This window comes from Herpailurus yagouaroundi, unplaced genomic scaffold, assembly GCF_014898765.1.
Source record: "Herpailurus yagouaroundi ecotype Mexico unplaced genomic scaffold, PumYag 100, whole genome shotgun sequence".
Lineage (NCBI taxonomy): Eukaryota > Metazoa > Chordata > Mammalia > Carnivora > Felidae > Herpailurus > Herpailurus yagouaroundi.
Genome location: NW_024412391.1, coordinates 83,343,086 through 83,357,198, shown reverse-complemented (window position 1 = coordinate 83,357,198; position 14,113 = coordinate 83,343,086). Strand labels below are relative to the sequence as shown.

General features: G+C 40.7%; 1 long non-coding RNA gene across 4 annotated transcripts in view; it reads left to right on the top strand.

The window, feature by feature from the left end:
• LOC121028878 (uncharacterized) overlaps positions 1–14,113 on the top strand; it is a 142,551-nt gene that overhangs the window by 84,687 nt on the left and 43,751 nt on the right. The window contains exon 1 of one of the 4 annotated variants that reach the window (XR_005789480.1): positions 13,735–13,913. The exons of the other annotated variants lie outside the window; for them this stretch is intronic. This is a non-coding gene — a long non-coding RNA (uncharacterized LOC121028878). Of the gene's footprint in view, positions 1–13,734; positions 13,914–14,113 lie in introns of those variants that run through there. 4 annotated transcript variants of the gene reach the window in all.

Here is a 14,113-nt window from a genome sequence, read left to right as displayed (position 1 = left end):
CTCCTAAAAGGAAATGTTTTTCCGTAACTCTCATTGTTTGTTTTAAGAGAACACTCCATTAATTCTGTGGTGTAGAAAGGGAGTTGGAGTTTTGCATTTGTCTCTGAATGTCTCAAATAATTATGCATAACGTCAGTGAATTTTAAGGTGTTAGTGTTACTTGTATTTTTATGAAAGCTGTCTGCAGGGAAGTTCAACTGTTGGGGGAATCTAGAAACACCTGGGTCTTTTAAAATCATAAAGAATTAAATAGTTTTCCATCAGGTTCTCTGGCTTACTTTTGAAAGCTTCCTTTGCTTTTCCAGCTTATCATTGTTCTTTCTGTTTTAGGATGTAAATCTCCCACTGAAAAGAGATCTAAATGCTAGAGCATTAGAAGACTTGAGTGTTGTTTTTAACAGGAAATCACACTGGATGAAATGATATAGAACTGTGAGCAGAAGACCTCATATTTGTTTGTTTATGTATTGATGTATTTATTTATTTTTATAAAGATTTTATTTTTAAGTCATCTTTACTTGATGGGGCTGGAACTCACGACCCTGAGATCAAGAGTCCACGCTTCACCAACTGAGCCAGCCAGGTGCCCCTAGAAGACCTCATATTTAGATGATTGTTTATTATTTGCATTTTATTCATATTCTTAGGAGTCCTTGAGAATTAAAGACAGAAGGAAAGCTTTGGAAATCACCAGCTAAATACCAATGCAGATGGATGACACTTGTCCTGCTCTGTCTTGTGTCAAAGTTATTTGTGCCCTTTTTCACCTCATTAGACTCTAAGGTCCTTGAGAGTTGTGTCTAAGTTATATTCTTAACCCCCATGGTGCTTCATATAGTATTTAATAATCATTGTGCCAAAACAAACTTTCATTTGACAAAATTTTCAATAGATAAAAATTTCCCTATCTTGGAAAAATTAGGATCTTATCAGCAAAAACTCTGAAATAAGCACATAGTAAACACAACCTAATCTGGGAAAAAGGCTATCTTAGTGTGACAATCTCTTATTGCATTAAAATAATATATATTAAAGTAATACATAATTATTTCATTATTGAACTTTCTTTAAAAAAATTTTTTTTAACATTTATTTATTTTTGAAAGACAGAGAAAGAGCACAAGCAGGGGAGGGGCAGAGAGAGAGAGAGAGGGAGACACAGAATCTGAAGCAGGCTCCAGGGTCCCAGCTGTCAGCACAGAGCCCTACGTGGAGCCGGAACTCGCAAACTGTGAGGTCATGACCTGAGCTGAAGTCGGATGCTCAACCAACTGAGCCACCCAGGCACCCCTCATTATTGAACTTTCAAGATGAAAGATAGCCCAGCCAGAACTCTCTAGGACAGCTTTGAAGACAATCTAATAGTAATATGTTGGGGTTTTGTTGTTGTTGTTGTTGGTGGTGGTGGTGGTGTTGTTTTGAGAGAAAGAGCATGAGCACATGAGCAGGGCAGAGGGAGAGAGAGAATCCTAAGCAGACTCCACGCCCAACACAGAGCCTGACACTAGACTCGATCTCACGACCATGAGATTATGACCTGAGCTGAAATCAAGAGTTGAATGATCAACCGACTGTGCCACCGAGGCGCAACCCCCACCTTTGTCCCAGCCTAGTCTAAATATGTTGGGTAGAAGAGAGAAAAACTGGCAGAGCTCCAAATTAAAAGCCTCATTACTTCTTACCTGTCCCACTTTGCTTCCTCCTTTCCACCTTCTTGGAGAGCTCTTTGTAATTGTCTTTGTAGCTCTTTTTCTCACAGTCTTCAGCCACTGTGTTTCAGATTTTCATAAGGTTGTGGTGTGTTTAAAAATCTGCTGATACTGAAGTACATAAGGCATCAGGCAAAGAGTATTTAAGAACTTTAAATTAAGGTGTTTAAAAGCACCCTCGGAAAAAAGAAAAGGACCTTTTGGTTTGGCAAAACTGTAAAAGAGTAATCAATATCTTACCACTTTTTTTTAAATGATGGTATTGTTATTTGGTTATACTTTTCCTTTTGTATTTAAGCTCATTTATCACACACTATCCTATGAAATTGATAGGATCAGATTATCTCATTTTAGAAATAACAACAGGGAGAAATGAAAGCAGGGAGAAAGTAACTCATTTATACAGCACCACTCTTGTCCTAAACTAAGATGTGAGACTTCCACTCAGCCTTTGCAGTAAGGAACCAAGCCTGAGATGGGACCAGTAAAGCAGAGGCATAGTATATTAGCACCAGGGTTTTGGTTCTAGAATAGAAAGAAACACCCAGAAAAATAGGAAACACAGTAATTATTATATTAACCTTTTTTTCCTCAAGGGAGATTAATCTTGGCCTACAATCTAACATAGGGTTGGTCTTAGAAAAGACTGTTGATTCCTAGAGTTGATGTTGCAACTGGAAAGGTTTATTGAAGTGCCTGATGGATGCTCCTTTACGTGAGGGCTTAAAAACAACAGATTTTCATCATGTGTTATTACACAGAGGTTGTACCTAAAAGCAAGGTAGGTAAGTTGCCTTAATAAATTCTTGTTGACTCTTCTGATCTTCTGATAGGAGCATTGAGGTTTCCTGGTATTGTCTCTGGTTTACTTTTCTTTTTTTTTTCTTTTGACTTTTTTTTAATATAAACATTTTATTGAGATATAATTCACATACCATACAATTCACCCATTAAAGTGTACAATTTAGTATATTCACAGAGTTGTGTAACCATTATCACAAGCAATCTTAGGACATTTTCATCACCTCAGAAAGAAACCCCATGACCATTAACAGTTAACCTCCCCCCGGGGCCCCGCCCCCCCGCCCCCCCCCCCCACTAGCCTCCAGCCTAACCCCCAGGGCTTCTAACCGTTAATCTTCTTTCTGTCTCTATAGATTTAGCAAATCTGGATATTTAATATAAATGGTCTTTTGTAACTGGCTTCTTTGACATAAACTTAGCATAGTGTTTGCAATGTTCATCCATGTTATAGCATATATCAGTACTTCGTTGTTTTTTGTTGCTGAATAATATTCCATTTTACATTTTAATTCATTCATTCATCAATTGGTGAGTCGTGGGTTGTTGCTAACTTTTGCTTATTATGAATAATGCTACTATGAACATTTGGTACTAGTTTTTATATGGATATAGGTTTTCATTTCTCTTGGTATATACCTGAGTGGAATTGCTGGGTCAAATGGTAACTTGATGTTCAGTCTTTGGAGGAACCGCCAGACTTTTCCAAAGCAGCTGAGCCATTTTCCATTCCCACCAGCAGTGTATGAGGGTTCCAATTTCTCCACATCCTCACCAGCCTCATTATTCTCTTTTTGATTATTGCCATCCTACTGGGTGGGAAGTGGTCTTTCATTGTGGGTTTGATTTACATTTCCTGATGGCTAATGTTATTAAGCATCTTTTTGTGTGCTTATTGACTGTTTAAAATTTTCCCTGGAGAAATGTCTATTCAGATCCTTTGTCCATTCACAGACTGGATTCCCAATGCTAGTCCGTTGATCTATATGTCTGTCCTTATGCCAGTAACACATGGTCTTCATTAACTGTACATTTGTGGTAAGTTTAGAAATCAGGAAATCCTCCAACCATGTTCTTCCTTTTTGAAATTGTTTCAGTTATTCTGGGTCCTTTGCATGTCCATATTAGGATCAGCCTGTCAATTTCTACAACAAAGCCAGCTGGGATTTTGATGAAGATTGTGTGGATTCTGTGATCAGTTTGGGGAGTATCGCCATCTTAACAATACTGTCTTCTGATCCATGTATATGGATGCGTCTATGTTTACCTAGATCTCCTTTAATTTCTTTCAACAATGTTTTGTAGTTTTCAGAGTATAAGTTTGCCCTTCTTAAATTTATTCCTAAGTATGTTATTCTTTTGTGTGTTATTGTAAATGGAATTTTTAAATTTCATTTTCAGACTGTTCCTTGCAAGTGTATAGAAATACAACTGGATTTTGTACATTTGATTCACTTTTGATCTAAAGTAACACTTATACTGGCAACAGAAAACAGCTATAAAAAATACTGTTTGTTCTAAATAGATTGAGCTAATGAAATAGCACATTATAGCCCAAGAAGTGTCTCTGTTTCATCCTGAGGACTGAAATATCTCATCAAAAAGCAGTTGCATGATGCAAAGGCATTTAAGCATATCCTATCTATCCCATAGATGGCATTTGGTGCTTAAGTATACCTCCCGGAACAGGTATTGTCTATACCAATAGACAATTGGCACAATTGTCTATTTCTATATGTACTTAATTTTCTCTGGCAACAGCTAATAATTAACTAAGTACCAGCACCCTAATTCTCTTCCTTCTAGTTTTGACTCAGATGTCAGTTCCTCAGGAGGTCTTTCCTGACCCATCTATGTGTGGTTGTCCTCCTGCAAATACTGCTAACACATCACCTAGTTTATTTTCTTATTTTTTTTTTAATATATGAAATTTATTGTCAAATTGGTTTCCATACAACACCCAGTGCTCATCCCAAAAGGTGCCCTCCTCAATACCCATCACCCACCCTCTCCTCCCTCCCACCCCCCATCAACCCTCAGTTTGCTCTCAGTTCTCAACAGTCTCTTATGCTTTGGCTCTCTCCCACTCTAACCTCTTTTTTTTTTTTTTCCTTCCCCTCCCCCATGGGTTCCTGTTAAGTTTCTCAGGATCCACATAAGAGTGAAAACATATGGTATCTGTCTTTCTCTGTATGGCTTATTTCACTTAGCATCACACTCTCCAGTTCCATCCACGTTGCTACAAAAGGCCATATTTCATTTTTTCTCATTGCCACGTAGTATTCCATTGTGTATATAAACCACAATTTCTTTATCCACTCATCAGTTGATGGACATTTAGGCTCTTTCCATAATTTGGCTATTGTTGAGAGTGCTGCTATGAACATTGGGGTACAAGTGCCCCTATGCATCAGTACTCCTGTATCCCTTGGATAAATTCCTAGCAGTGCTATTGCTGGGTCATAGGGTAGGTCTATTTTTAATTTTCTGAGAAACCTCCACACTGTTTTCCAGAGCGGCTGCACCAATTTGCATTCCCACCAACAGTGCAAGAGGGTTCCCGTTTCTCCACATCCTCTCCAGCATCTATAGTCTCCTGATTTGTTCATTTTGGCCACTCTGACTGGCGTGAGGTGATACCTGAGTGTGGTTTTGATTTGTATTTCCCTGATAAGGAGCGACGCTGAACATCTTTTCATGTGCCTGTTGGCCATCCGGATGTCTTCTTTAGAGAAGTGTCTATTCATGTTTTCTGCCCATTTCTTCACTGGGTTATTTGTTTTTCGGGTGTGGAGTTTGGTGAGCTCTTTATAGATTTTGGATACTAGCCCTTTGTCCGATATGTCATTTGCAAATATCTTTTCCCATTCCGTTGGTTGCCTTTTAGTTTTGTGGGTTGTTTCCTTTGCTGTGCAGAAGCTTTTTATCTTCATAAGGTCCCAGTAATTCACTTTTGCTTTTAATTCCCTTGCCTTTGGGGATGTGTCGAGTAAGAGATTGCTACGGCTGAGGTCAGAGAGGTCTTTTCCTGCTTTCTCCTCTAAGGTTTTGATGGTTTCCTGTCTCACATTCCATTTTGAGGTCCTTTATCCATTTTGAGTTTATTTTTGTGAATGGTGTGAGAAAGTGGTCTAGTTTCAACCTTCTGCATGTTGCTGTCCAGTTCTCCCAGCACCATTTGTTAAAGAGACTGTCTGTTTTCCATTGGATGTTCTTTCCTGCTTTGTCAAAGATGAGTTGGCCATATGTTTGTGGGTCTAGTTCTGGGGTTTCTATTCTATTCCATTGGCCTATGTGTCTGTTTTTGTGCCAATACCATGCTGTCTTGATGATGACAGCTTTGTAGTAGAGGCTAAAGTCTGGGATTGTGATGCCTCCTGCTTTGGTCTTCTTCTTCAAAATTACTTTGGCTATTCGGGGCCTTTTGTGGTTCCATATGAATTTTAGGATTGCTTGTTCTAGTTTCGAGAAGAATGCTGGTGCCATTTTGATTGGGATTGCATTGAATGTGTAGATAGCTTGGGGTAGTATTGACATTTTGACAGTATTTATTCTTCCAATCCATGAGCAGGGAATGTCTTTCCATTTCTTTAAATCTTCTTCAATTACCTTCATAAGCTTTCTATAGTTTTCAGCATACAGATCCTTTACATCTTTGGTTAGATTTATTCCTAGATATTTTATACTTCTTGGTGTAATTGTGAATGGGATCAGTTTCTTTATTTGTCTTTCTGTTGCTTCATTGTTAGTGTATAAGAATGCAACTGATTTCTGTACATTGGTTTTGTATCCTGCAACTTTGCTGAATTCATGTATCAGTTCTAGCAGACTTTTGGTGGAGTCTATCGGGTTTTCCATGTATAATATCATGTCATCTGCAAAAAGTGAAAGCTTGACTTCATCTTTGCCAATTTTGATGTCTTTGATTTCCTTTTGTTGTCTGATTGCTGATGCTAGAACTTCCAGCACTATGTTAAACAACAGTGGTGAGAGTGGGCATCCCTGTCGTGTTCCTGATCTCAGGGAAAAAGCTCTCAGTTTTTCCCCGTTGAGGATGATGTTAGCTGTGGGCTTTTCATAAATGGCTTTTATGATCTTTAAGTATGTTCCTTCTGTCCCGACTTTCTCAAGGGTTTTTATTAAGAAAGTGTGCTGGATTTTGTCAAAGGCCTTTTCTGCATCGATTGACAGGATCATATGGTTCTTATCTTTTTTTTTGTTAATGTGATGTATCACGTTGATTGATTTGCGAATGTTGAACCAGCCCTGCATCCCAGGAATGAATCCCACTTGATCATGGTGAATAATTCTTTTTATATGCTGTTGAATTCGATTGGCTAGTATCTTATTGAGAATTTTTGCATCCATATTCATCAGGGATATTGGCCTGTAGTTCTCTTTTTTTACTGGGTCTCTGGTTTAGGAATCAAAGTAATACTGGCTTCATAGAATGAGTCTGGAAGTTTTCCTTCCCTTTCTATTTCTTGGAATAGCTTGAGAAGGATAGGTATTATCTCTGCTTTAAACGTCTGGTAGAACTCCCCTGGGAAGCCATCCGGTCCTGGACTCTTATTTGTTGGGAGATTTTTGATAACCGATTCAATTTCTTCGCTGGTTATGGGTCTGTTCAAGCTTTCTATTTCCTCCTGATTGAGTTATGGAAGAGTGTGGGTGTTCAGGAATTTGTCCATTTCTTCCAGGTTGTCCAATTTGTTGGCATATAATTTTTCATAGTATTCCCTGATAATTGTTTGTATCTCTGAGGGATTGGTTGTAATAATTCCATTTTCATTCATGATTTTATCTATTTGGGTCATCTCCCTTTTCTTTTTGAGAAGCCTGGCTAGAGGTTTGTCAATTTTGTTTATTTTTTCAAAAAACCAACTCTTGGTTTCGTTGATCTGCTCTACAGTTTTTTTAGATTCTATATTGTTTATTTCTGCCCTGATCTTTATTATTTCTCTTCTTCTGCTGGGTTTAGGCTGCCTTTGCTGTTCTGCTTCTATTTCCTTTAGGTGTGCTGTTAGATTTTGTATTTGGGAGTTTTCTTGTTTCTTGAGATAGGCCTGGATTGCAATGTATTTTCCTCTCAGGACTGCCTTCGCTGTGTCCCAAAGCGTTTGGATTGTTGTATTTTCATTTTCGTTTGTTTCCATATATTTTTTAATTTCTTCTCGAATTGCCTGGTTGACCCACTCATTCGTTAGTAGGGTGTTCTTTAACCTCCATGCTTTTCCAGACTTTTTTCTGTGGTTGATTTCAAGCTTCATAGCATTGTGGTCTGAAAGTATGCATGGTATAATTTCAATTCTTGTAAACTTATGAAGGGCTGTTTTGTGACCCAGTATATGATCTATCTTGGAGAATGTTCCATGTGCACTCGAGAAGAAAGTATATTCTGTTGCTTTGGGATGCAGAGTTCTAAATATATCTGTCAAGTCCATCTGATCCAATGTCTCATTCAGGGCCCTTGTTTCTTTATTGACCGTGTGTCTAGATGATCTATCCATTTCTGTAAGTGGGGTGTTAAAGTCCCCTGCAATTACCACATTCTTCTCAATAAGGTTGCTTATGTTTATGAGTAATTGTTTTATATATTTGGGGGCTCCAGTATTCAGCGCATAGACATTTATACTTGTTAGCTCTTCCTGATGGATAGACCCTGTCACTATTATATAATGCCCTTCTTCATCTCTTGTTACAGCCTTTAATTTAAAGTCTAGTTTGTCTGATATAAGTATGGCTACTCCAGCTTTCTTTTGGCTTCCAGTAGCATGATAGTTCTCCATCCCCTCACTCTCAATCTAAAGGTGTCCTCAGGTCTAAAATGAGTCTCTTGTAGACAGCAAATAGATGGGTCTTGTTTTTTTATCCATTCTGATACCCTATGTCTTTTGGTTGGCACATTTAATCCATTTACATTCAGTGTTATTATAGAAAGATATGGGTTTAGAGTCATTGTGATGTCTGTATGTTTTATGCTTGTAGTGATGTCTCTGGTACTTTGTCTCACAGGGTCCCCCTTAGGATCTCTTGTAGGGCTGGTTTAGTGGTGACAAATTCCTTCAGTTTTTGTTTGTTTGGGAAGACCTTTATCTCTCCTTCGATTCTAAATGACAGACTTGCTGGATAAAGGATTCTCGGCTGCATATTTTTTCTGTCTAGCACACTGAAAATCTTGTGCCAATTCTTTCTGGCCTGCCAAGTTTCAAAAGAGAGATCCGTCATGAGTCTTATAGGTCTCCCTTTAAAAATTTTTTTTTCAACGTTTATTTATTTTTGGGACAGAGAGAGACAGAGCATGAACGGGGGAGGGGCAGAGAGAGAGGGAGACACAGAATCGGAAACAGGCTCCATGCTCTGAGCCATCAGCCCAGAGCCCGATGCGGGGCTCGAACTCACTGACCGCGAGATTGTGACCTGGCTGAAGTCGGACGCTTAACCGACTGCGCCACCCAGGCGCCCCATATAGGTCTCCCTTTATATGTGAGGGCACGTTTACCCCTTGCTGCTTTCAGAATTTTCTCTTTATCCTTGTATTTTGCCAGTTTCACTATGATATGTTGTGCAGAAGATCGATTCAAGTTACGTCTGAAGGGAGTTCTCTGTGCCTCTTGGATTTCAATGCCTTTTTCCTTCCCCAGTTCAGGGAAGTTCTCAGCTATTATTTCTTCAAGTACCCCTCAGCACCTTTCCCTCTCTCTTCCTCCTCTGGGATACCAATAATGCGTATATTATTTCTTTTTAGTGTATCACTTAGTTCTCTAATTTTCCCCTCATACTCCTGGATTTTTTTATCTCTCTTTTTCTCAGCTTCCTCTTTTTCCATAACTTTATCTTCTAGTTCACCTATTCTCTCCTCTGCCTCTTCAATCTGAGCCGTGGTGGTTTCCATTTTGTTTTGCATTTTGTTTAAAGCGTTTTTCAGCTCCTCGTGACTGTTCCTTAGTCCCTTGATCTCTGTAGCAAGAGATTCTCTGCTGTCCTCTATACTGTTTTCAAGCCCAGCGATTAATTTTATGACTATTATTCTAAATTCACTTTCTGTTATATTATTTAAATCCTTTTTGATCAGCTCATTAGCTGTTGTTATTTCCTGGAGATTCTTCTGAGGGGAATTCTTCCGCTTGGTCATTTTGGATAGTCCCTGGCGTGGTGAGGACCTGCAGGGCACTTCCCCTGTGCTGTGGTGTATAACTGGAGTTGGTGGGCGGGGCCGCAGTCCGACCTGATGTCTGCCCCCAGCCCACCGCTGGGGCCACAGTCAGACTGGTGTGTGCCTTCTCTTCCCCTCTCCCAGGGGCGGGATTCACTGTGGGGTGGCGTGGCCCATCTGGGCTACTTGCACACTGCCAGGCTTGTGATGCTGGGGATCTGGCGTCTTAGCTGGGGTGGGTAGGCAAGGTGCACAGGGGCAGGAGGGGCAGGCTTAGCTCACTTCTCCTTAGGTGATCCACTTCAGGAGGGGCCCTGTGGCAGCGGGAGGGAGTCAGATCCGCTGCCGGAGGTTTGGCTCCGCAGAAGCACAGAGTTGGGTGTTTGCGTGGAGCGAGCAAGTTCCCTGGCAGGAACTGGTTCTCTTTGGGATTTTGGCTGGGGGATGGGTGGGGGAAATGGCGCTGGCGAGTGCCTTTGTTCCCCACCAAACTGAGCTCTGTCGTCAGGGGACTCAGCAGCTCTCCCTCCCTTTGTCCTCCAGCCTTCCCACTTTCTGAGCAGAGCTGTTCACTTATGACCTCCTAGACGCTAAGTCGCGCTTGCTGTCGGAACACAGTCCGTCAGGCCCCTCTGCTTTTGCAAGCCAGACTCGGGGGCTCTGCTTGGCCGGGGAGCCGCCCCTCCGCCCTCGCTCCCTCTCGCCAGTCTGTGGAGCGCGCACCGCCTCACCGCCCTTCCTACCCTCTTCCGTGGGCCTCTCGTCTGCGCTTGGCTCCGGCGACTCCGTTCTGCTAATCCTCTGGCAGTTTTCTGGGTTATTTAGGCAGGTGTAGGTGGAATCTAAGTGATCAGCAGGATGCGCGGTGAGCCCAGCGTCCTCCTACGCCACCATCTTCCCTCATCCCCTAGTTTATTTTCTTAATCATACTTATTACAGTCTGTAATTATCTCATTTGTTTATTGTCTGCCCTCAGTATGCAGTGTAAGTCCATGAGAAAAGGGATTTTCCCTGTATTTCCTCATGAAAGAATTTTTAAAAATTATTTATTTTAGAGAGAGAGAGGGAGGGAGAGAGAGAAAGAGAGAGAGAGAGAGAACAAGGGAGGGGCAGAGAGAGAGGGAGACCCAGAATCCGAAGCAGGCTCCAGGCTCTGAGCTGCCAGCACAGAGCCTGACGCAGGGCTCAAACCCATGAACCGTGAGATCATGACCTGAGCCGAAGTCGGATGCTTTATCAACTGAGCCACCCAGGTGCCCCATCACTAAAGAATTTCTAATGACTAACACACACTAATTTTTGGTGCACATGGGAATAAACGTATTTCTAACTACAAAAGCATAGCACAGATAACTACTAAACATGCAAAGCGATAAACAAGTGGCACTGACATTGCACTTGTGTATGCTTTTGATGTACACCCGGAAGAACTGTAGAGATATGAATAAGATGGGTCAGAAGACTCATTAGCTAAGTGCCTCAAGTCCTCACAGGAGCCTCAAAGCTGGGTTCAAAGTTGGCCTTTCTACAAAAAATGATCAGTTAGTACCTACGATGGACCTTCAGAGTTGCCCTTCAATAGTTGGGCTCTTGGATGTTAGATCTGCAAGTGTCCATGACATATTTTATGGCTGTCTCAGGAAAGTTCGTGGGAGGATTTTCTTTTAACCTGAGTACATTTAGGTTCTAGTAATTCTAGTTGTCCCAATATAATTCATATGATTATTTAGTCCAATTAGTTAGGCATCCTGAAATCTTTAATTCTATTCTGCAGTTTCTATATCCAGATTTGTGTAACTTCAAAATATTCTCAAGTCAATTGATGTACTTGGTGAAGACAAAGTATTATAAGCATTCAAAATATGCCCTACATATTTCACTAAGATAAATATAACATTTTTAGAGAGTTCCAGGAAACTTGAGGAAAAGGAAATGCTGTGTTAGTTACCAATCAACAGTGTATTTCACTTGTTATTTGCAGAAATAGAGGGTTGAATTTAAATGGCAGGCCCACTAACAAAATGATAAGCCTTTATTGAGTTTTGCAGGTGAGCTGATGGTAGTTCTTGTTCACACAAAGTCTATGTCAATTTGGATTTCTAGCTCCTTTTTCCTTCTAAGAAGAGCAAAGGACAGGAAGGATAAGAATCATTCATCAGTGATCAACATTTGAAGAACTTGAGCTCTTGTGGTATAAAATATTTAGAAGGCCAGGCGATTCAAGAGAATTTCTCCCATCTAATATTTTATTCAGATTAATTAGGGAACATGATATTGCCCTAAATGTGAGCCAGAAGAAAATACAGGTGGGAGACTTAGTTACCCTTTCTCTGAAGGAATCGTGTGTTATTAATTCTGAATTCCAAAGATTTCACAAGGTGTCTGGCACATAAATGATAGTCATATTGAAAGAGAAAGTACATTATCTTGAAAGTAGATTGGGTACTTCTGGCCGTGACCTCACGGCATCTTAAGTGCTGAGGATGACTTCAAGTGGAAATGGGGGCGCTGTTTTGGAGGCCTTGCCAGGGAGTCCAGAGTAGGTGCTGTTCTAGCTAATATTTTTTCCTCTTGCCTATACAAGACTGGCCAATGTTATAATTGCACTGTCTGTCCTGATCTATTAAATAGAATCATGCAGTCTCTTCCATATCTTAGAATGATACCCCTTTCCTGGTGTGATTTGTTTGATTTTCATCTGCTCTATTGATGTTGGACATGGGGGAGGATCTTGAAACCCAGATATTGAACTGATGCCTTAAAATGTTAAGGGTTTCCAAGGAAGAAATAAAGTAGACCTCCCAAGATAAGCATCCCTAAATTAGAGACAAAAGTCAAAGAGGCAGGCTGATTTCTTTCTGATAACAGCCCTGGTTGTTATGGAGATGGGAGGGGGAGGAAACAGAAGGATGGTGAAATGTTGCAGTGGAAGAAAGGGTTACTTATATAAGCTGGTGGCTTATAATATATCCCTTTAAGCTAGGCAGGAATCATGCTCAACCTAGCTCCCATGGCTCTTTGGGAATTGAGGTATTAGTAATTTCCTAAAATTCTTCAAGCCTGATTGTTCTTTTTTTTGGTAACCTTACCCCAAAACTCTAAAAGGTCACAGCTATTGATAAAGGCCCTGGGACTGATACATCACTCATTCTGATACACACTATGGGACTTTCTCCATTTCCCTTTGATAAGCTAATGCTTGCAAATGCTTTTAAAATATGCCAAAAGCCACCTGGGCATATTTTTCTAATAGAACCAGGTAGTAAAGAGAGACTTGATACTAAATAACTGTAAGCAAAATAAGCCCAACCATTGCTCATAGAGCTGAAGAGCCCTCACCTTGACCTTTTAATGAATAGCAGGGGGCAGCCGGCAGGAAAGAATCCCCAGGCAGCAGCACCTGCTTCTTGAGAAGGTGCATGTGCAAGGTTCTTTAGAAAAAGGTTTCCAGGGAAACCATATAACTTCTGTTCTGTTTTCTTAAATGTATTAAGCACTAAACGTGCCTGCGAATGCTTGGAGTTCTCATTTGAAGTCAGGAGCTGCTGAAGAAGAGTGTTTTCATGAAACACACCTACATAGCCAGAAATCATTTTTATGCTTCCTTCACTAAATGTCAGCTGCATACTCAGCTGGGGAGAATTAAGTGACCTGGGTTCATCTGTGGGGTGAAAGATAGGGAAGATTAACTCCAGTTGCTTGAATTGCTTTTCTTCCCTGTTATTATGATGGTTACTAATAAATGATAGTAATGTTCAGATTCAGCAGCTGTGTCTTACCAGTTAGATCTTACGTACATTAGACTATGTAGAAAATGTTAATACCATAGAATGTCTTTCTGTATATTGTTTAATATGTAGAGAAATATTCAAGCAAGAAAAATCACAGAAAACTTGGCCGAAGTGTTTCTACACCTACATATTGCCTTTCATGGCCAAAGACCTTCAGACATTTGTGTGTTACCCTGCCCCTGTTTCCAGCGTGGTGAGGGGGTGGGTCCTGGCAGCCATGTTTTCACCAAGTGACTCCGCCTCCCTGATCACAACTGATTGGCCTAGAGGTGGACAAGCTGAGCCAATCATAACCTTCAGTGTGGTTTAATTGGAACATGAAGATGCTGGAGGTTTAAATTAGATGTTCCTACGAGAGGGGGGATGAGACGTGGCCATTTAGCGACCTGCTACACCCCGGCGAGGAGAGGGGGGTACGCAGGGAGAGAGAGACAGTCAAGCACACAGAGGAGAAAGGTAAGGCAGAGGGAGGGAGGGAAGGAGAGAGATTGGAAAGACTTTTGATGTTTTTCAGTTCCTGTTTCTTTGGGAAGCTTGGATATACTTCTTGATCCAAGGTTTTATGAGACAGATTTATATCCTTAAAATAAACCCCACCTCGTTCCTAAGTTAGAGTGGTTTTCTGTTACTTCCAATTAAAAGGCCTGTCATAGAAC